At 38.9% G+C, this 24517-nt stretch overlaps 1 protein-coding gene and 1 pseudogene across 4 annotated transcripts in view; one reads left to right on the top strand and one right to left on the bottom strand.

The window, feature by feature from the left end:
• The window catches only part of PPP2R3A (protein phosphatase 2 regulatory subunit B''alpha), a 190975-nt gene extending 171843 nt beyond the window's left edge, over positions 1-19132 (bottom strand). For 2 of the 4 annotated variants that reach the window (XM_038570954.1, XM_038570953.1), the window contains exon 1: positions 19002-19118. The gene's annotated coding sequence lies outside the window, so the exon portion shown is untranslated. Of the gene's footprint in view, positions 1-18407; positions 18806-19001 lie in introns of those variants that run through there. The other 2 variants (XM_038570952.1, XM_038570955.1) reach the window with 2 other exon arrangements.
• On the top strand, positions 3114-3247 carry LOC119865397 (annotated as a pseudogene).
• Positions 19133-24517: the final 5385 nt, after the last annotated feature.

Below are 24517 nucleotides of genomic sequence, written 5' to 3'. Positions count from 1 at the left end.
TGTCCAATGACATTATCAAGAAATTACAAGATGGATTTCCAACCAAATGTATTAAATTAAAAGATGGAGACTTAGCACCAAATGTATACTGAAATGCAGGCTCAAATTTAATTTGTACTATAGCATCCAAAATAAACAAAGTGATTTTTAAAACTTGATACTTAGGATTCTTCCATAAGTTGGAGGTTTAGTTTTTAAATGTCAAAGTAGGAGAAATGGTTTCACGCTACTCTTTGAGAGAAATTATCAGCAAACAATAAATTGTAGATCTTTATTATCAATAAATGAAAAGCTGAATTGGATAGAATGAGCTATTTTTTTTTTCATATTTTCAAGCTTTTAAATTTTTCCTTTTTAAAATTTAAATACCTAAACAGAGGGCAATCAATCATAATAAATATCCAGCTGTCAGCAACACTATCATATAGTAAGTTGAAAAATTTTAAAGCAAACCTCTTATTTAATACAACATGAAGTCTTTTAACTGACAATCCATCTTAAATTGATTGGGCCCCTTCTATATTTCATGAGATTCAATAGCATATCTTTTTTTTTTTTTAAAGATTTAATTTATTTACTCATGAGAGAGAGAGACGGACAGACAGACACAGGCAGAGGGAGAAGCAGGCTCCATTCCATGCAGGGAGCCTGATGTGGGACTTGATCCCAGGTCTCCAGGATCACACCCTGGGCTGAAGGCAAAGCCAAACCGCTGAGCCACCCAGGCTGCCCTCAATAGCATATCTTAACCTTGTATTTATATTTAGTGAACCAATCTGAAATTATTTTCTTTAGAGTAACCTTAAGTATAGGAAACAGCAAACACCAATTATGTGCATGTATGAATACATGTATAACTATTTTTCTTAAAGATTCCATTTATTTATTAATGAGAGACACACAGAGAGCAGAGAGAGAGGCAGAGACATAGGCAGAGAGAGAGAGAGAGAGAGAGAGAGAGAGAGAAGCAGGCTCCATGCAGGGAGCCCGACGTGGGACTTGATCCGGGGTCTCCAGGATCACGCCCCGGGCCGAAGGCAGGTGCCAAACTGCTAAGCCACCCAGGGATCCCTAAATACATGTATAACTTTAAACATAAGGTATGCCTGGCTAATGTTTCTATATTTATAATAATTTTTAAAAACCTTTTATTTTGAAATAGCTATAATTTCCAGAAGAACTGCAAAGACAGAAAAGAGAATTTCCTTATACCCTTTACCCAGCTTCCTTTAATCATGTAGTTTGTTTAGTATTAGGGACATCTTGATTTTTTTGTTTTAATTTTGATCAGATGAATGCAGCTTATGTATTCCATAAGGGACATCTTGAAAGAATTTTTCAGAATTATCATTTTTCATGCTCCTCACTAATTCATAATGTTTTGACATGTGTTTCACACATGTTTCACTTTTAAGCAATAGCCAATTATGAGTACAAATTAAGCTTGTGACTAAAAACAATTAAAAACAGCATCACAGTCTTCCTCAAAATCTTAAAAAAAAAAAAAAAAACAGAAAGATGAAGAAATGCTTCCAAATTCATTTTACAGGGCTAGCATTATCTGGACACCAAAACTAGCCAAAGACACTACAAGAAAAAAAAAAACAAGAAAAAAAAAAAAAAAGACACTACAAGAAAAGAAAATTATAGGCCAATATCCCTGATAAACATAGATGCAAAAATCCTCAGCAAAAGGTAAGCAAATTAAATTCAACAATACAACAAAAGGATCATATACCATGATCAAGTGCATCTTTTACAAGGATGCAAGGATGGTTCAACATCCACAAATCAATTAATGTAATATGCCATATTAACAAAATAAAGGATAAAAATCTTATAACCATCTCGATACAGGAATAGCATTGGCAAAATACAACATCCACTCTTAATAAAAACTCTCAACAAAGTGGGTATAGAGAGAATGTGCCTCAACAAAAGAAAGCTCATGTGTGACAAGCCCACAGGTAACCTCATACTCAAGAACAGGAACAAGACAAGGATGCCCACTCTCACCACTTTTATTCAGCGTAGTTATTGGAAGTCTTAGGGTAAATAGGCAGGACAAAGAAATTTTATAAAAGGCATCCAAATCAGAAAAGAAGTAAAACTGTCTCTATTTGCAGATGACATATCACTTATATAGAAAACTCTAAAAACTCCACTGAAAAACTGTTAGAATAAATGAACTTAGTAAAGTTGCAGGATACAAAACTCACTTGTGTCTCTATACACTAATAATAAGCTATCAGAAAAAAAATTAAGAAAACAATCCCATTTATAACTGCATCAAAAAAAATAAAATACCTGAGAATTAATATAAAACCAAGAAGGTGAAAGACCTGTATACTGTAAACTCTAAGACACTGATGAAAGAAATTGAAGACACAAATAAATGTAGATATTCTATGCTCATATATTGGAAGACCTAATATTGTCAAAATGTCTGTAACTACCCAAAGCGATCTACAGGTGCAGTTCAATCCCTATCAAAATTCCAATGGCATTTTTCATAGAAAAAGAAAAACAATTCCAAAATTTGTATGGAATCACAAAAGACTGTGACAAGCCAAAGCAATCTTGAGCAACAAGAACAAATCAGGAGGCATTACTCCCTGATTTCAAACTATATTGCAAGATAAAGTTATCAAAACTGCCATATTGGAATAAAAACAGACACATAAATTAATGGAGCAGAATAGAGCCCAGAAATAAACCCATATATAGTCAATTAATTAAGACAAAGGAGTCAAGAATAAACTGGGGGAAAGGGCAGTCTCTTCAATACATGGTGTTGGGAAAACTGAATAACTACATGCATAAGAATGAAATTGGATCAATCTCTTATACCATACACAAAAATCAATTAAAAATGGACTGAAGACTGAATGTAAAACCTGAAACCATAAAACTCCTAGAAGAAAACACAGGCAACAAGCTCTTTGACACTGGTTTTGGTGAGGATTTTTTAGATTTGACACCAAAAACAAAGGCAATAAAAGCAAAAATAAACAAGTGGGACTACATCAAACTAAAAACTTCTATTGAGGAGAGAGAGGCTTGGACACGCTCACAGAGCTGCAGCCGCCCTTCATGCCCTCCTCGCCTACACCATGCTCCAGCTCCTGCGTGGATTTACTTTTGGTAACATGGTTGGAATGTATCTGGCTCAGAACTATGATATACAAAAAAACTAGAAGAAATTTAAAAGGACTTGGATGCCAAGAAGAAACCCCTGAGTTCATGAGGCAGACTCCAGCACTGCCTTCTGGATACACTGATTCTGCTGTTCTTAAGGACCTTCTTACCATCTGAACCAAAAGCTTTTGTTTTAAATTCCAGCCTCAACCATTTTCCTCTCAGCTAGATCCTATGTTGCCTGAGAGCACAGATGGGGCCATAAGTTAAGAACCACTCTTTCCAACTTCCTCACCTCATCCCTTCCTCCTTCCAGCCACTTGAGATGGCCTGACTAGAATTATGGTGATAGATTAGTAAATGTGATCTTTAATTAGTAGTCTCGCTTTTATTCTTCAGAATTTCTATTTTTTTCTAAGGAAATATTGATGAGTTTTGTATAGCCGATCAGACATAAATAATGTTAATTTTACAGTTTAGCAATTATAATGGCTGTTTAAACAACAACAACCTGCTACTAAACAGCAAAGTAAACCATCAACAAAATGAAAGGGCAACCTAGTGATCAGGAGAAAATATTGGCAAATTATATATCTGATAATGGGCTAATGTCCAAAATATATAAAGAATTCATAAAACTCAATAGCAAAAAACTCCAAACAATCCAAGTAAAAAATGAGAAGACTGAATGGACATTTTTCCTAAACAACACAGAGATGGCCAATAGGTATATGAAAAGGTGCTAAACATCACTAATCATCAGAATATAAGTCAAAATCACAATGAGTTATCACTTCACACCTGTTAGAGTGGTTATTATAAAAAGACAAATAAGCATTGGCAAGGATGTGGAGAGAAGGGAACCCTTGTGCACTACTGGTGGCTTTTAAGATTTAGTTTCATCAACTTTCAAATATACAATATTATTAACTGTATTCACCATACTGTACATTACATCCCCAGGACTTATTTTATGACTAGAAGTTTGTACCTTTTGACTGCCTTTACCCATTTTGCCCACCATCTACCCTCCACCTCTGTTAACCACCAGTCTTTTTTTTTTTTTTTAAGATTTTATTTATTTATTCATGAGAGACAGAGAGAGAGAAAAGCAGAGACACAGGCAGAGGGAGAAGCAGGCCCCATGCAGGGAACCCAATGTGGGACTCCAGGATCAGGCCCTGAGTCAAAGGCAGACACTTAACCACTGAGCCCCCCGGTGTCCCTGTCAACCACCAGTCTGTTCTCTGCATCTATGAGTTTGGATTTTTGGTTTTCATGTTTTTTTTTTTTTTTAGATCTCACAGAAGTGAGATCACACAGCATTTGTCTTTCTCTAATTTATTTCATTTAGTATAATGTCCTCAAAGACCATCCATATTGTTGCAAATGGCAGGATTTCCTTCTTTTTATGGTTGAATAATATTCCAGTGTGTGTGTGTGTGTGTATGTGTATGTATGTGAGTACACATTACATTTTCTCTATTCATTTATCCATTGGTGGACACTATCATATGACCTAGCAATTCCACTTCTGGGTATTTATCTGAAGGAAATGAAAACACTAACTCAAAAAGATCTATGCTTCTATGTTCACTGCAGCATTACTTATAATAGCTAAATTGATGAAAGTAAGTCTTAAAAGTTCTTATCACAAGAAAAAAAAAAACAATGTGGTAACAGATGTTAACTAGACCTTGTGGTGTTCATTTCACAATATATACATATATTATGTCATTATATTATACACCTGAAACTAATATAGTGTTATATGCCAATTATCTCTCAATGAAAAAAGAAAAACAGTGTAATGGTCACAAGCCACCAAAACAGATGCTAAACTGACTACTACTGAAGACCATAATCACATTCAACTCGTATCTCCTAACCACTGTTCACATCACATCACTCAAATTTGTTGTTTTTAAATCGGAAAAGCATTTAAATAATTAGTTTATTAATTTCCAAACAGCAGTTATTAATATAGACACATAATATTACTGTCTTCAATGATATAATTTAATTCTAAGATCATTGGCATACTTGGGTGGCTCAGCTGACCACAGCTCAGGTCGTGATCCCGAGATCTGGGTTGAGTCCCACATCAGGCTCCCTGCAAGGAGCCTGCTCCTCCCTCTGCCTGTGTCTCTGCCTCTCTCTCTCAGTCTGTCTCTCATGAATAAATAAATAAATCTTAAAAAAATAATAACATGTTTAATTCTAAGATCATTTTATAAGCTAACTCTAAAACTCCACACAGAAGAGAAAATGTACAAGAGTCAAGACAGCTTTGGGGTGAGGGGACAAACACAAAGAAATAACAGTATATTTCCCCTAGGCTGAGCTGTGGATAAAAAAATGTACACTGTATTGTTATACTCTTCACTTTACATGTTTTCCAAATATTATGCTATAGCCATTTAACATTTAATTTGTAAGAAAGAACAAAGAAAGAAGACCTTGCCTCACCAAAAATCACATTTTAAAGCTATAGTAATTAAAAGTATATTATTGGCAAAGAACCAAAGATTAATGAAACTAAACAGATTTTTAAAACCAATCTATGCATATATGAGAATTTATTAACTGATAATTTGACGTGCTACCTGTTATAAAGATTATTCCAAATGAATGGCCAACTGAACAAGATTTCTCCCTTACACTATGCATAAAAAAACTCCGGATGAATTAGAGACCTAAATTTTGTGTAAAAATATTAAAAAATGTTAAGATTCTATGTTTAGATCTTTAGGCAAGAAAAATGTCCATTAGAAAGTTAACAATTGGGATCCCTGGGTGGCGCAGCGGTTTGGCGCCTGCCTTTGGCCCAGGGCGCGATCCTGGAGACCCGGGATCAAATCCCACATCGGGCTCCCGGTGCATGGAGCCTGCTTCTCCCTCTGCCTGTGTCTCTGCCTCTCTCTCTCTCTCTGTGACTATCATAAATAAATAAAAATTAAAAAAAAAAGTTAACAATAAAAAAAAAAGTCAGTAAAATCAAAAGCCATAAAGGCAAAGAAAAGTAAATTTGAGATTGAAATGAAAAACTATTATAAACAAAGGGTGAGGACTTCAACAGACTAGAGGAAAATGTACCATTTTTATAATAAAGATGCGTATATAGGGCACAGAGAACTCCTAAAAATAAATAAGACAAGTATTTGTTATCCACATGTAACAGAAAAACCAAAAATAAGAGTGCTTAAACAAGACAGAAGTTAAATTTCTCGCTCATACAAAATAAGTTTAGGGTTGGTGCAGTGGCTCCACCAGACGCTCAGAGATTCAGTTTTTCTGGCTTACTTTATGACAGTCCTCGTTTTCCAAGATGGCTATTAGAGCTCCAGTCATGTGTTCCAACATAAGATGGGTAAGGAATGAGGAAGAGAGTGCCTTCTCCGTTTAAGATTTCAGAAAGTTACACCAAACACTTCTACTTATGTATCATCAGCTAAAACTCACATGGTTATAACTTAGCTCTAAGGAGGCCAAGGAATGTGGTCTTCCAGACGGGCAGCAATGGGCTTGGCCAGAGCTGGGGTTCCCATTACTAAAGATGAATGAAGAATGGATCACAGAAGATAACTAGCATTCTTTGTTGTGCAATCCAAAAAAAAAAAAAAAAAAAAAAAAGAAATACAAATGGTCAAAAACTCGAGAAAAGACAGCTATTCAACAGGGAAATAAAAGTGAAAACAAGCAGACATGAGTTTTAAAAACTTTTGAAAGGTGAAAATTTATAAATTGATAGAAGGCATGAGGATTTTTTTTTGCCTGTCAATCTTTTTTTACAAAAAGAAGGTATTCAATATTACTAGTATAACTAAAAAATCATGGAAATATTTCATTTATTGGAAAACTGAAATATATTACCACTTTTAATTATATTATATGTAATATTAGCACAGACACCTTGGTGACCAATTTGGCAGTATCTATTAAAATTCTGATGATATGATCATATGATCCAGCAATTCAATCTTTCAGAATACATGCAACACAAACATCACATATTTGCATAAGTACAAGGATGTTCATTGCAGTAATGTTTAAAAGAGGGAAAAATCAGAAGCAACCCAAGTGTTTATTATTATGGGGCATTAGTTTTCTTCACAGCACTATTACCACTATCTGAAAGTACATTATTTACTACTTGTTTGTCATCTAGGAAATTAGCTCATCTAGGAAAAGGGCCAAGGCAAGGAGAATATAGTTATATGATCCTTGTTTAAAAATTCATTAGAATTTACTGTCATGGGTACTGTGTCATGTACCCTCATGTACTGTCTTTTAAAATAGCAAATCAAAACAAGCATCATTCCTGCTTAATAACCAGTGAGAAGGCCTGCAGGTTTGCAGATAGGCTGAAAAACAATGAGCCAAATGAAGCCTCTGAAGTTGCTATCCAGGGAGACTGTCACTGGATATGATGCTTGCCCTTTTCTTTAGAGTCTGGAGCATCTCACAGTAGAATCAACACACTCTTTCCATTATATGTAACTCTTTTTTTTAAAAAACATTTTATTTATTCATGAGACACACACACACACAGGCAGAGGGACAAACAGGCTCCTGATGTAGGGAGCCTGACGCGGGACTTGATCCTGGATCTCCAGGATCATGCCCTGGGCTGAAGGCAGCGCAGCGCTAAACCACTGAGCCACCCGGGCTGCCCATTATATGTAACTCTTAACTGCCTTTAATATATAGATCCCATACTGCCACCAGCACCAAATGAGCTTCCTCTGCTTATTGAGCAGGGCCTACCATGGAGAAGAGGTTTCAACCAAGAATACCAAGACATACCATGCTGAAAGACAAAATGCTGACACCTGAGCCACAGTGCTTGAGTGAAGGCTTGACACTAATAGGAGCATTGCTAGGAGTACTGATGAACACAAAAGTATTACAGGGCTCCACCCCCAAGACTAAAATAGAGACTATGCCTGTGATCCACAAAATGGAAAGGATAAGTGTGCCCTTGCTATGATTCCTAAGTCCTTAATGACATCTCCATTCACAGCTGCTAATCTCTGCTTTTTATTTCTAACCTCATAGTCAAGCAGTTTTCAAACTGCTTTTTTAACTGAAGGGACTCTCTTCAAATATAAGCTTAAAGATAAATAAATATGGGCGAGAGAGACAGCTTTAGCACTCAGTCTCAGGGGGTGGGGTGGGAGGAACAACCAGACTACTGAGAGCTCTGAGAAGCAGAGTTTGAAAGGCAAGGAGATAGAGTGTGTTGGAGAACATGAACTTTAGCAAAGATCCAAAGGAAGTGAGGGGGGAGCTTTGTAGATACTGGGGGAAAGCAAAGGCTCTGACAGGAACATAACCGATTTGTTGGGAGGGCGAACAAAGTGCCATTTGTGACTCGGGCAAAGTAAGCACAGGGGAAAATAGTAGAAGGTGAGGCCAGAGAGGTAGGTGGGGGTTTAGATTATGTAGGGCCTTGTAGGTAAGCATAAAGCTTCTGAGCTAAGAACTGACTTTTAACAGAGTGCCCTGAGCTGCTGTATTGAAAACAGGCTATAGGAGAGCAAGGACAAAAGCAGGGAAAAAAGAATTAGGCTATGGCAATTATCCAGGTAAGATATGATGGTGGTTTGGAGAAGGTGGAAGCTGGAGAAATAGTGGCATTGTGACCGATTCTAGATACATTCTGAAAGTAGAGCCAACTTTGTCAGGGTTTGCTGACAGACTGAATGTGGGAAGAAAGAAACAGACGACAAGGTTTCTGGCCTGGGTGACTAGAAGGCAACTGCTATTTACTGAGATGGGAAAGGCTGCAGGAAGAGTGGGTTTTGGAGGGGAAAATCAGTTCAGTTTTGAGATATCTGTTAGATATCCAAATGGAGATGTCAAGTAGGCACTCTGATATCAGAGTATGAGATCCAAAGGAGAGGTCTAACTTGGAGATAAGATCTGGTAGTCATTGCTATGTGGCTGTTGGCATATAGATGGTATTTGAAGTCATGAGACTGGGTGAAATGCAAGGAAATAGCGCTAATAAGGAAGAACAGAGGTTTGAGGAGTAAGCAGAACTCCTTCTTTCAGTGATCAGGAAAATGAAGAACTATCAAGAAGATGGAGAAAGAATCCTCTAGTAAGGTGGGAGGAAATCCAGAGAAAGCAATGTTATAGAAGCTAAGAGAAGAAAGCAAATCAAAGAAAGAGGATCAACCGTGCAAAATGCTGCTGTAAGATCAAGTAACAACAACAATAACAAAAAAAAAAGACTGAGAACTAACTCAGTGGATGGAGTTAGCAATGTGGAGGGCTTGGCTGGGAGGGGAGATAAAGATCTGATAGGCATGGACTCAAAAGGGACTGGTGGAAAGGAACTGGACTCAGACAACTGTAAAAAAGAATAGATTTAGAAGGGTATGTAGGGGCAAGAGTTTGGTCTTGCATGTTAAGGCACTATATCTCTAGTATTTAGTATAGTGGTTGGCATATAGCAGTAACTCAAGAAATACTTGTTGGGGAGATCCCTGGGTGGCTCAGTGGTTTAAAGATTATTCCAAATGAATGGCCAACTGAACAAGATTTCTCCCTTACACTATGCAAAAAAAAACTCCAGATGAATTAGAGACCTAAATTTTGTGTAAAAATATAAAAAAATGTTAAGATTCTATGTTTAGATCTTTAGGCAAGAAAAATGTCCATTAGAAAGTTAACAATTGGGATCCCTGGGTGGTGCAGTGGTTTGGCGCCTGCCTTTGTCCCAGGGTGTGATCCTGGAGTCTAGGGATCGAGTCCCACATCAGGCTTCCTGCATGGAGACTGCTTCTCCCTCTGCCTGTGTCTCTGCCTCTCTCTCTCTCTCTCTGTGTGTGTGTGTCTCTTGTGAATAAATAAAATCTTTAAGAAAAAAAAAATACTTGTTGGTTGAACTAAGCAAGGTCACTAGCCACTGAGTCAGGAAAAGTCTTAGTTCTAGACATTTAAAACTGATAAAGTGAAATGTGATGATTCTTAGTCCAATAAAAAGAACTGCCTTTATTCCTACTATGCCTGAAAACTCTTTAGCTTTAAAAACTTTTAAAAATTTTAAATTAAGTTAAAACCATGCCTTACATGCTGAGAACACCTAAATTTGAGAGGAATAGCAACAGAATTTGACAAATACATGCTCTACAAGAGCACGTATACTTTCAATTTTGGATTCGTACAATCTCTCCAACTACCTCTTGCATCAAGGCCCTGTGACTTTGTACTCAGAGGTAAAACTTGGTCCCCAATCCTCTATGTCATGACTCACTATGCACTAGATGGAAGACTTCTAGTGGTTGCTGAATGACACTAACTTACAGAGACCTTGTACAAATGAAATATATATATGACAAAACAATAGTAATCACAAGTTTGTTTAGTGATTTTTACTGTTCAACATACATCTTCTCTTTTTAATCTTACAACTTTGTGAGGCAAGTATTTTTATTACTTTCATTTCACAAATGGGAAAACAGGGTCTGAGACTTGTATAAGAACATATAGCTCTTTCAACAAATAGTGGTGGGGCAATATGATATCCACATGCAAAACAATGGAGTTGGACCCTATGTCACATAAAAATTAACTCAAGATGGATTAAAGACCTAAATGTAAATTCTAAGACTACAGACTCTTAGAAGAAAACACAGGGGTAAACTGACATGACCTTAGATTTGGCAATGGATTCTTAGGACACCAAAAGTATGAGCAACAAAAGAAAAAAACAGAAATCCAACTTCAGAATTAAAAGCCTATGTGCAAAGGACACTGCTAAGAAAGTGAAAAAGTAGCCTACAGTATGAAAGAAAATATTTGTAAATAATATATTTGACAAGGGTCTAGTATCCAGAATATATAAAGAACTCTTAACAACTAAACCAAAAGACAAACAATTAAAAAATGGACAAAGGACTTGGATAGACATCTTTCCAAAGAAGGTATACAGATGGCCAAAAAGTACATGAAAAGATGCTCAGCATCATTCATTAGTCATTAAGAAAATCAAAATCAAAATCATGAGATATTACTTCACACCCACTAGGATAGCTATAACTAAAAAAAAAAAAAAAAAGAAAAAAGCTGGGGGAGAGGGGGAGAGGTTAAATAGGCTATGGGGATTAAGGAGTGCACTTGTGATAAGCACTGAGTAATGTATAGAATCGTTGAACCACTATACTATACACTTGAAACTAATATGTTTACTAATTGTATGTTTACTAACTGAAATTAAAATAAAAACTTTAAAGAAAACCCAGAGGGGGACCCGGGTGGCTCAGCTGGTTAAATGTCCAACTCCATTTTGGCTCAGGGCATGATCTCAGCGTCGTGAGATTGAGCCCTACATCAGGCTCTGCACTGGACATGGAGCCTGGTTAAGATTCATTTTCTCTCTTTCTCTCTCTCTCTCTCTCTCCCTCTCTCTCTCTCCTCTTCCTCCTCCCCTTCTCCCCTCATCTCTTTCTCTCTTAAAAAAAAAGAAAAGAAAAGAACAAATATTAACAAGGATGTGGAGAAACTAGAATTTCAGAACATTGCTAGTGGAAATATAAAATGGTGCAGCTGCTATGGAAAACAGTTTGGTAGTTTCTCAAAAAGTTAAATATAGAATTACCATATGACCCAGCAATTCCACTCCTATGTATGTACACAAAAGAACTGAAACAGGTATTCAAGCAAAAAATTATACATGAATGTTCTTAGCAGCGCTATTTATAATAGCCAAAAGGAATAAACAAGACAAATATTCATCAACTGATGAATGGATAAACAAAATATAGTATACCCATACAAGTGAATTATTATTCAAAGAAAAGAATGATTATTATTCAAAGGAACATATGCTACAACATGAATGAACCTTATACAAAATTATGCTAAATGAAAAAAAGCCAGTCATAATTAAATCATCTTTGTATGATTCCACTTATATGAAATGTCCAGAATAGACAACTCCACAGAGACAGAAGCAGATTGTTGGTTTTCAGGGAATAGGGGGAGAGAGGAATGGAAAGTGACTGCTTAATGGGTATAGTTTCCTTTTGGGGTGATAAAAATGTTCTGGAATTAATAGTGATGGTTGCACAGCATTGCAAATATATTGAGAGTCCTGAATTGTATACATTAAAATGGTTAAACTGATTAACTTAATATTATGTGAACTTTAACTCAATTTAAAAAAAATCACACAGCTGTCATTTGACAGATCAAGGCTTGGCACCCAAGAACTGATTGCAAGTCCTCTGCCCACTCAACCATCCTATTTCTTCTGCAAACCAAAGAAGCTCTGAACCACCTTGGCAATGAACTTGTCCCCCTATCCACCACCATCCAGGCATAGTACCTAACTCTATCTATGATGGTGGAATTCCTACAATTGTCCAGGCACATACAAGTTTCTAAACAAAATGCTTTCTTATCGTAAACTCCTGGTACAAACCTTTGTAGACCAAGGTCTGCTACTCACGTCATAAAGGCATCCTTTATATAGAAGTTAACCATCATCCACCGAATGGATGAACTAATAGCAGCTATGAAGGCTTAATCCCTCACAGGATGACATTCTTGTTTACAAAAAGAGTATAGCAATGGGGCTTATGCCTTCAACTAATCAACTTCATTCCTTAGTAATAAATCCTTGGCATTTTCCAACCCCTATGGTTTCTGTTCTGCTGTAGATTACAACTCTTTAAACCTCCTATGCCAGGTTAAGATTGTCAATGAGACAGAGATGGGTAAGAGACAGATTGGTAGAGGCCATGTGCATGACAACCCACTCGGGACAGCCACTCTAATCCAAGGTCTTCAAGGTAACTGCATTCCAGCATTCACACAACCTTTTGGAAACCGGTGTGTTCAGTGTTCTCTTTGAGCTCTAATTTATATCCATACCCTCTAATCAGTGTCAATAATAAAGATTTCGAAGTATGAGAAATTTTACATATATGCAACTGGAAAACCATCTATAATATCAAGTTACATGGACAAAATACAGCCACAAAAATTGCTCCTGGGAATCTGAAAGCTAGATACATATTCCCTAACATGGCCAAGTACTCCATTTTCGACATGCCAACAATCTGATCTTTGTTCATCAGTTCAATGGGAGGATGATGTCAGGGTCACTGGCGCCCTGCTGGCCTTTAGGAGCCCTATGGTTTTTCCAGATAAGAAAGAGAGGGCTTAATCACTAACATCTGAGTCTCAAAGGTCTTGGCAAAATATCTCCTCCGTGGAAAGCACAAAGTCTCCAAAACAAATAGAAGTAAGACTCCTCTGAAATGGAGAAGGGTAATCAGGCTCCACTGAGTTACCTCCCTCAAAAGTTAGAAGCATTTGGGTATCCCCACAGGCTGCACCTACCATACAGACATATAAGACACCTGATCTTCCCTCATCACTCCCCTTCTAGGGTAAACTCAAGATTTCCCCAACATTCACCCCTTCCATTACCTTATTTTCTACCCACTTCAATCTAGTTTCTGCTTCTTCCAATTTAAAATGGTTTTGCTGAGGTCAAAGACTCCATCTTGCTAAATTCAACCAATCATTTTCAATCTACATCTTGATAATTCTTCCCTTTTCTAATACGGCTTTTATGACACATCTTAATTTGGAATTAGATTCTAAAGTAAATACCTAAGACAAAAATCAAGCATAGTTTAAATTACTCTTGAAATCCTTTAAATAGCCCACTGAATAAAGCATAGCTTTTTTTTGTATACATAACTCTAGGCACTAATGAACAGCACATATATACACACACAGGTATATGCAAAACAAACAGTAAGTATACATGCAAAATGAACACCGTTCTCTCTTGTCTAATTAAAAACATCTTCAAGTATATTGGGCTACCTTAAGTTTGCATACCTTAGTTGCAAGCGAGATCCCACTCCACTGTACCTCTCTGGCCACTTCTCATCCCTTATCCTGGAGCTATCCTCCTTTACTCAACTTTGAAACACTGGGCCTGAGCTCTATTCTCTTCTTAATCTCTGTCAATGGTTCTCAACTTCCATTGCTCAGTGGAATCACCTGAGGTTTTTAAAAATCCTAGGCTACAATTCAGATCAGGTAAACAAACAAATTTCTGGTGTGGCTATCAGCAACAGTACTTTTAAATTATCCAATATTTTCAATGTGCAGCCAAGATGAGAATTACTGTTCTATACTCTCTTCCTAGAGCAGAGACTATACCCTCAAATGCCTACAGGGTCAGAGAAGTAAATAAACAGGGATCCCTGGGTGGCGCAGCGGTTTGGCGACTGCCTTTGGCCCAGGGCGCGATCCTGGAGACCCAGGATCGAATCCCACGTCGGGCTCCCGGTGCATGGAGCCTGCTTCTCCCTCTGCCTGTGTCTCTGCCTCTCTCTCTCTCTGTGACTATCATAAATAAATAAAAAATTAAAAAAAAAAAAAACAAAGCAGGCCAGGCATAAATTCTAGGAGTGGTGGACTCTCTGGTGAACTAGAAAGCAGCTGGGATAAATGGTGACTTAGGTCCAATCAATTACTGCCAGCTCAGTAGTGCTATATCTTACTTTTAAAGAAAAGCCCCAAATCTAAATTTTCATGGGAAATCTTGAGGTTTTAAATTATTGGCAACTAACTCAAAATTAAACAACAAAAAACACTCTATGGGAAAACCAAAACATCTGTAAGCCAGATTCAGCTGTGGGCTATGGATTCCCAACCTCTGCTCTGGGTAATTCCACCAATACCCTTCAATTCACACCTAAATACGTGTCCCCAATTCAGCCCACTCCTCTGGGCTCTGGATTTGAATTATCAAAAGCTTATGTGCAATCTCCACTTAGAGGTCTCACCACTCCCAAAGTGAAATGTGATTTAAACTCACTTCAAAACTATTAATCCTTCTAGTGGTCTCTACCTCAGATAATAGCCCTACCATTCACCTGGCTGGTCAAGCCTGGGAGTCATCCTACTCACTTATTTCTCCCTCAATCATGAAGCCTTATTAACTATGCCTTTTTTTTTATTTTATTTATTTATTCATGAGAAACCCAGAGAGAGAGGCAGAGGCATAGGGAGGAGCAGGCTCCTTTCAGGGAGCCAATGTGGGACTCAATCCCAGGAACTCAGGATCATGACCTGAGCCAAAGGCAGATGCTCAACCACTGAGCCACCCAGACATCCCTCAATTATTCCTCTAAAACATATCTCCTATATCCATCTCCATCTCCCCTGCTACCATCATGGTCCCAGCTACCATTTGTTCTCTTCTACCTCTCCCACTGTGTATTAGTTGGCTCAGGCTGCCATAATAAAATACTATAGCCTGGATTGCTTAAGCAACAGAAATTCATTTTCTCACAATTCTGGAGGACAGAAGTCACAGATCAAGGTCTGGCAAGATCAGTTTCTCCTCCTGGCTTGCAGATAGCCACCTTCTCACTATGTGCTCACATGGCCTTTCCTACCTCCTCTACTTATAAGGCCACCAATTCTATTGAGTTGGGGCCCCACTCTTTTGACCCTGTTTAACCTTAATTACCTACAAAAGATTCTATCTCCAAATTTAGTCACAGAGGGGTAAGGGCTTCAAAATTGAATTGTAGGGGAACAAAATGTATTCTACAGCATTTGTTACCTTAATTAGGGTCAGCTGTTTCCCACAAGCACTTATTACTTTCTAAACCATTCCCTCCAACGTGACCAGAGTGATCTTTCACACGCAAATATGTGTGTATGTACATATTTGACCCTAAATTCCACTTCTGAGAATTTATCCTACAGTTATATTCACACATGTGAACTGGCATATGGCTGTACTGTTCATTATGGTACACTATTAGAAACAATTAAATGTCCACCAATAAGGGAATGGTTCAATAATCTGTGGTATATCCATACAATGGAATACTATACAGTCATTCAAAAGAATAAGGAAGCTATGTATTGAAACGAAAGATTTCAAAGACATTGCTGTGAACAAGAATAATATGTACAGTGTACTACCATTTCTGTAAACAGGAGAAATAAGAATATGCATTTGCTTGAATGCAAACAAAAAAAATGTTGAGGACGATAAATCTAGTACTAGTGCTTATCCCTTTGGAAAGTGTGGGGAAAACGGCAGCTGGGGAAGGAAGTAGGATCCACTGGAGACATTTTGATTTAATGGACCAGGCAATAGTACTGCTGTAAGTTCCTCCTGTGATTTGGATGAACAAGCTGGACCAAGAACTGTTACTCGAAGAAAACCTTTACCAATTTTTCCAGAGTCACTCTCCATGTTCCAGCCACATTGGCCTCTGAGTTCTCAGAAAAGATCCTATTCCTTCTGCCTGAAATATTGTCCCCCTAGGGTTCACTTTATAATTTCTATTTATCCTTCAATGTCCACCTTACCTTAAAGGTCATTTTCCAAGGAAACTTTCCCTTGTTGCCAACTAGGTCAGGACCCTTGTTTTATGTACTCAGAGTACCCTGCACTTCTCCCAGAATTTATCACAACTGTAATGAGGTATTTGTATCATTATACATGTGTGCATCTATCACTCTGCTCTGCCCTCAAACTTATGATAGCAGAGAAAATCAACACATAAGCAAATGAAGACAATGCTGGGTCACTGGTATTAAGGCAACAATCTATTTAGAACAGTGGTTCTCAACTGGGGAGTGATTTTGGCTCTCTCAGAGGACCTCTGGCAATACCTGAAGGCATTTTTGATTGTCACAACTGTGTGGGTTATGTGACTGTTATAATTGTGTGTAGGAGGGGTGGTACTACTGGTATCTATTTAGTAGAGGTCAGGAATGCTGCTAAACATCCTATAATGACCAGGATAGCCCTCCACAACAAAGAATTATCTGGTCCAAAATGTCAACAGTACCATGGAGGAAAACCCTTAATTTAGAGGATGGTAATACCCAAAAGGGTGATCAACTCTACTGCAGGTGGTAGGGTTTTCTGGGGCTGAGGGGTGGGGGAAAGATGTTAAGAAAAGCTTTAACTGTGTATTGAAAGGTGATGGGAGAAATCAGTGGAGACTATCTATGTTTGCCAAAGCTAATGAGCCTATGAAGAGTTTAAAAGCAAAGTTACAGTTTGAACAGGTGCCCCCTCAAGTACTCCATACTCCAAAATTACTCATCTCCTTTATGCCCTTCTTGCTAAAACAAAACTTTCATTCTCTTAGGGCAGCGAATTTCAGTTAAACATTAAGGTCAAATTAATTCAGACTAAGATAAAGTCAGATAACCGTTTCAGTGTCCAGAATGTCAACTACATTTTAAAATATGCAAATACTTAAGAATACAAATTAATCTTTAACTGATCAATTTTTAGGTTGTTAGTGAATGTAACTATTTTTGAATTCAATAGCCAGGCTGGTCCTGATAAAGACTTCTTTAAAGCTTCGTGTTTTTAAAAAAAAAACAAAAAACTTTACTTTGTTTCCCCTGTCCTCAATTTCCGAACTCCCAGATTTATAGAAATCCAAGTTTTTCCCCCCGCAGCATCTCACCTTCTGTCAAGAGAGGCCAGGAGAGCCATTTGGAGGCAATAAATGTGAACAGATTTTATGTATAAATTAGGAGTGGTCTATAGATTTTTAAAAGGCTTTCACTAAAAGCCAGATTCAGAAGCCATTCTGAAAGGAATGTGATGGAGATCATTTTAATGGTATCACCACGAAAGAAAACAGTGTTTTACTACAACACAAGCCTGCTGCCTACTGAGCAGGATGCACATGCTCTGACCTAGTATGGCAATTCTTAGGGTCTCAGCATTGGGTGCTCTGTTTACAAGAAACTGAGGCCTGACACTAATAAAGAACAAAGAAAAATGCCTGGCACGAAAGGTTTGGGGGATGCTTTATAACGTAAATGATTTGAGAAGGAACACTTCAGATTTTGGAAGGCACCACAAATCACTCTTTTTTTTTTTTTTTTTTTTTTTTTTGCTTACGTGTTAAGAATTCTTATTTCGTGCTTGCAGACCGTTTCCTAATAAGAAAATACATCATCATTCACAAACAGCAATTTATCCTCCCTTACATTCGCTGACCGCTACAACCGGGTAAAATCTCCTTAGGCTTTACCAGAGTTGGGGGATTGGGAATAACGTGAGCATAACAAGAGCGCGGATGCAACATCAACTCCAAGCCGGGCCAGCTGGTTTCCATCGAGAGGTCCCCCGGGAGAAAGCCCCTTGGAGGCGGCGGCCGGGTCGGCGCGGGAGACACCCACTGGGGTGGCGCGAGGGCGGCCCGCGGGGCAGAGCCAGGGTGTGCCCGGCCTCCGTTTACCTTTGTTTCAGGTACTCCTGCCTTCAGCCAGGCCGAGGATCCCGCCCGAGGCCCCGAGCTGGTGACACATCCTTCTTTGGCCAAGTCGGGCTGAGGCTGGGCAGGGGGCGGGGAAGGAAAATAAAGCCTCGGCGCCTAACGACGTGACTCTCAGTTCTTCCAAAACGTTGGCATTTGTTTTTCTGCCAAGCTTTCCTGTTAACAAGTTCCCGAGGGCTGTGCGGGCGAACTGGCCTGGGAGCCCCAAAAGTGGGAGGGGCAAGGCCGTCCCCCGCCTTCCCTGCTCCGTGGGTGCCCCCTGGGCCGGCCGTTTCCACATCTCCCGGGCTGCCACGGCCTGGGACCGAGCCGGGCGCGCACCGGCGCCCGCGCCGCCCCGAAGCCCGACTGCCACAGCCCGGCCCGCCGGCCCAGAGCCGCGCGGCCGCTCCGACCCGCCGGCCAGGCCGGTCCCCGCCCCCAGGCCCCGGCCCCGCCCGCTCGGGCCTCCGCGCGCCGCCCCCCGGCTCGCCACCACCCTCGCGCAGGGGGCAGGGGGCAGGGGGCCGGGGGCACCGGGGCTCCGGGCCGCGCGGCGGGCGTCCCCGCGCCTACCTCAGCGCCCGCGGCTCCTCCTCCGGCGGCTGCCTCAGCTGGCGGACGGCGCTCGCCTCCCGGACTCGCAGCGGCGCGGGATCTGGGCTGCGGGCGCGGCGTGTGAGGAGCCGAGGCCCGAGCGCGCCCCGCCCAGCCGCCCGCCCGCCCGCCCGTCAGTCACCTCCTCCCCCTGGCGCCCGCCCGCCAGGCCCGCCCCGCCCCGCCGCCGCCAGGCCCCGCCCCGCCCCGCCCGCCCGCCAGGCCCCGCCCACCCCGCCCGCCAGGCCCCGCCCACCCCGCCGGCCCGAGCCGGGAAGGGGGCCGCCGAGGGGCGCCGCGAGAGCCGCAGGGTCTGCCTCCCGTGGGGGCCTTCGATACCCGGCGGGGCCCCCACTAGGGACGTGATTCGTGGTGCTTGCTGCGAAGTCTCTTCGCTCGGGTTTGTCGTTACTGCGATTTTCCTGCCGTTATCATTTTGTGATCGTTGTTATTGGCCCCGTCATTGGTTCTTTCACCCTCCCGGAGCCCGCAGCAGCATTCGGTGGAGGCGGGAGATGGCGGACACGCAGCCCCTTCCTGCAGACCCGACTCTCCTGGTCGCCCGGGACTCCCAGGGGCCCGCACCTGTGCCACTGCCTTGTGAAGTCGACCAGTTGGGTGAGTTTGGAAGGACGGGAAGATGTATTTGTAACTGTTACTGTGAAATTCAAGACACGTACAGAAAGCCATACAGACCCAAAGCACAGCTTGATGAATTATTGAGACACACACCCTTATAACCAACCACTCCCCAGACTTAACACCATGGAATGTGGGTAAAAACAAAAAAGTTCATCCATAGCAGGGAAGACGCGGCCTCCCCAAATTGCCCTCCTGCTAACTACCACAGGAAATCTCAAAGACCACCTGCCCGTAATCATGCCCTCTCCAAGAATAAATGGAAATTGTCCCCAGAATTAGGAATCTCCGATTAGGGTGTATTTGTAAAATTCTTAATTAAAAATAATTCATCAATAAATTCATAAGCATACAAATAACTCAATAAATAAGTCAACCAGGAGACTGAGCAGTAAGAGTAAGGAACAGCTAGGAGCCAAGGATTAGGTTTTCTGTGAGGAGAGATCCTAGGCACCGTCCTCCCTCTGTGTCACCAGCACCTAGCACAACACCAGGCATGGAATAGGTGCCGTGTGTATATTTATATTGCAAGGAAACAGATTTTGCTTACTGAAATTTCCATCTATTTTTATCAAGTTTTCGAGGAGCTAAGCTGATGTGCTGCTCTGTGAGATGTCTCAATGCCTTGGGAAGAAGCCATAACGCTTTAAACTTTATATTGCTTTCCAGTTTAAAGAAATAAACCCTTTTAAATGCATTATGGTGTCATATTTGAGACTTAGAGCAGTACTGCGAGAAAGGCAGGGCAGGACAGAAGGACTTTGCAAAGGTCACAGTGCAATGCATACCTGTAAGAAGAGGAAGTACATGGTGAACTATAAAACAGTTTCAGTACTGCTGACCCTGCCAATCTCTGCTGGATTCCTGGTTTGTCTTGACAGTTTTATTGCCTCCATTTTTACATAAGGACTCCTTTTGGTTCCTTTGCCATACATTTATATGCAGTATGACTGGAATTTATAAAGGACAGAGCACCTAACTGGAAATTTTATTTAATAGGATAGAGTCAGCCTCTGCCATGGGCACCTTGGGTGAACTGGAACTAGAGAGTTGACGATTTGCTACCATTTATTGAGCACTCTGGCTCTGTGGTTGGTGGTGGGAACACAAAGAATAGAAAATTAATAGGACAATTTTTGCTCTCAAGGGTTTATAGCCAATTAGGGAGAAAGATTTGGAAATAAATGAGGGTTTAATTTATTTGGATGGTAGGGGAACAGTCCTGAGCACAATTCATTTTATTAGGAGTAGGGAGAAGATAGGGCAAGTCTTCTCAGACAACAGAACATCTGATTTTTTTTAAATTGTGGAAAAATATAAAAGATTACAAAAGTGAAGAGAATAATATAATGAACTAGTATATATTCATTGCTCAGTTTCGATAGTTATCATCCCTTGGCCAGTTTGTTCTATCTGAACCTCACCTTTTCTTTCCCTCCTTGGATTATTTTGAAGCAAATCATAAGCAGCATATATTTTACTCATAAATACTTTACTATGTATCTCTAAACAATACACTCTATTTTTGATGACAACCACCAAACCATTATAATATCTTTAAAAATTAACAATTTCTTAACATCTAGTCAGTGTTCAAATTTACCAATTTTCTTTTTTTTCTCCCAATTTTCTTATAAATGTTTTATATAGTTTATTTCTTCAAGTCAGGATTCAAATAAGGTCCTCACATTGCATTTGGTTAAAATCTCTTAAACTCTTTTCTTTTGTTGCACTTTGTATGTTGAAGAAAGTAATTGCTTGTCCTGTGGAGTTCCCCTATGTTCTGCACTTTGCTGATTGCACCCCTATGGTATTAACATAGTTCTCTACCCCTTTTCTTCTCTTAAACTGATAATAGAACTAGATATTTTATCATATTTAATAAATACAAACCATAATAAAAAGTTAATTGTTCAAAATCAGACGCAGAACTGTCATAGATGTTAGAATTGGCAGACAAGGACATGAAAACAGTTACTGTAACTGTATTCCAAATATTCAAAAACTTAAAAGAGACATGAGAAATATAATAAAATAGGAGCCAAATTGTAATTCTAGAGATGCAGGCTATAATGTCTGAATAAAAATGCACTGGATAGGATTAATGGCAAATTAGACATTGCCAAAGAAAAGATTAGTAAACTTAAGTCATACTGATAGAAATTAACCAAAATGAAACATATGTAAGGGAATAAAGATTTAAAAGAATTGGAAAAGAGCATCAGTGAGCTGTGGAACAATTTCTTTTCTTTTCTTTTTTCTTTTTTTTTTTTGTGGAACAATTTCAAGTGGTCTAATACATATATGTAAATGGAATCTCCAAAGGAAAGAGAGGGGGACAAAAAATATTTGTATAAATCATGACTAAAAATTTCCAAAAATTTTTTTAGTTTGTGTGTGTAGTTTTCTTTTTTTAAAAGATTTTACTTATTTATTTGACACAGAGAGAAAGCACAAGCAGAGGGAGAGGGAGAAGCAGGCTCCCCACTGAGCAGGGAGCCCAATGTGGGGCTGGATCCCAGGACCCTAGGATCGTGACCTGAGCCAAAGGCAGTCGCTTAACCAATTGAGCTACCGTGGTGCCCCTAAGTTTGTGTTCACATCAGGAAAAGTGCACTCCTAAATCCCTATCACCCATCCCCCCCACCAAAACATTTCCAAAATTTATGAAAACTATAGACTCATAGATATAAGAGTTTCAACATATCCTAAACAGAAGAAACATAAAGAAAACCACATGAAGTTATGTCATAATTAAACTGCTCAAAATCAGCAATAAAAAGTAAAAAAGACATGTTATATACAGAGGAACAAAGAAAGAATGACAACAAATCTCTTGTTTGAAACAGTGTCAACAAGAAGATAGTAGAGCAGCATTTTTAAAGTAGCAGAAAAAAAACTTATCAATTTAGAATTCTAGTCTTATCTAGATTATTTCTTAAAAGAAGGCAAAATATAGACTTTTTGCAGATCTACAAAACTAAAAGAATTCATCCTGGCAGACCTGCACTAAAATAAATGCTAAAGAAAGTCCTCCATGCATAACGAAAATGATAGCAGATAGAATTATGGATATACAGAAAAGAAGAAAAAACAAAAAAAGTAAATAGTAATTGCATGTATAAATATATAAAAAATTAAAATTATTTATTACTTTAAAGAGATTGAAATATCTTTAAAAGATAATGACTATTTAGACAAAAATAACAATGTATTATGAGTATGATTCCCAGATAAAAATACAGGATGCCCAGTCAAATTTGTATTTCAGATAAATGTTACTTTTTTAGTATAAGTATCTAAATATTGCATGAACACACTTATTTTATGAAGTTATTCATTATTTATCTGAAACATAGATTTAACTGGGTGTCCTGTCTTTTTCTTTGCTAGATCTGGCAGTCCTAATTTTGAGGTTTATAATATAAACAAGTAAAATACATGACAAAAAAAAGCAAAAAAGCCAGAAATAAAGTACAGTGCTATAAGTTACTTATACTATATTTATAATTTAAGTGGTATAATTTCTCTTGAAGGTAGATTTTGGTAAGTTAAAGATGTATACTATCAACCCTAAAGTAACTACTAAAATAACAAGACAACAGTAGAACAACAAAGGAGTTATTATGTAAAGAAAAAAATCAACTAATCCAAAAGAAGATGGAAAAAACCACAGAGAAGAGATTAGAAATACAAAAAATAATTAACATAATAGACTTAAACCAGACCATAGCAATAATCACAGTAAATATAAATGGACTAAATACCTCCAATTAAAAGGCAGAAACTGGGTTAAAAAGAAGATACAAGATGCTGTTTATGAGGAATGCACTTTAAATGCAAAGACACAAATAGGTTAAAAACAAAAGAATAGAAAGAGATTATGCAAACAAAAGAAAACTCGTCAAAAGAAAATACTTCAGATAAAGAATATTACAGGGAGTAAAAAGCCATATTATAAAGGGGTCAATTCAATAAGAGGACATAACAGTTGTAAATCTTTGTGCATTTAATAATCCATCAAGGGAAAATAGATAGGAGCAAGGAGAAATGGACAAATCTATAATCAATAGTTGTAGATTTCTATATCTTTCTCTCAGTAATTGATAGGACAAATTGACAGAAAATTAGCAAAGATAGAGAAGACTCGTATAACACTATCAAGCAACTTACTTAATTGACGTTTGTAGGACACCCCTTCCAATAACAGAATTCACATACTTTTCAGTTTTGCGCAAAATATGTATCAAGATAGGCCAGATTTTGTGCCCTAAAACAAATGTCAATAAATTTAAAAGAATTCAAGTAATACAAAGTATGGTCTCTGACCACAATGGAATCATATTTAAAACCAATAACATGTCTATAATTCAATGTATTCTCTTCTCCTTCCCCTAACTCCCCAACCTGTTCCTCCTCCTTCCTTCTTATCTTAGGTCAAGATCCCATTATCCCCTCAGTTACTTAGGCCAAAATTTCTTAACACTTCTTGCTCCCTCATCTCTCTCATGGAACAAATCTCCAAATTTTTATTTTTCTTTCAAATTGATTCTCAAATCTGTTTGCTCCTCTCTGCCTCTATTACTGTTTTGTCAGTTATCACTAGTTCAGGTGATCACCATGTCTCTTTGTGGGCATGTACTAGCCACCTAACTGGTCTCTCTGCCTCACATCTTGTCCCCTTTAATTCACTCTCCACATATGGCTGAATGTAGTGAACAGTGTGTCATAGTCTTATAGTTTCCTAGCACCTGTTGCATAGCTTTCCTTTATTTGGGGAATCTCTACTGTTAGGAGTCCTGACTTGACTTTCAAGGTGGAAGCCAGAACCCACTTTTCCCACATCCTTTGTAGCT

The sequence above is a fragment of the Canis lupus genome, chromosome 23 (genome assembly GCF_011100685.1).
Source record: "Canis lupus familiaris isolate Mischka breed German Shepherd chromosome 23, alternate assembly UU_Cfam_GSD_1.0, whole genome shotgun sequence".
Taxonomy (NCBI): Eukaryota; Metazoa; Chordata; class Mammalia; order Carnivora; family Canidae; genus Canis; species Canis lupus.
This window is presented reverse-complemented; position numbering and strand designations above follow the sequence as displayed.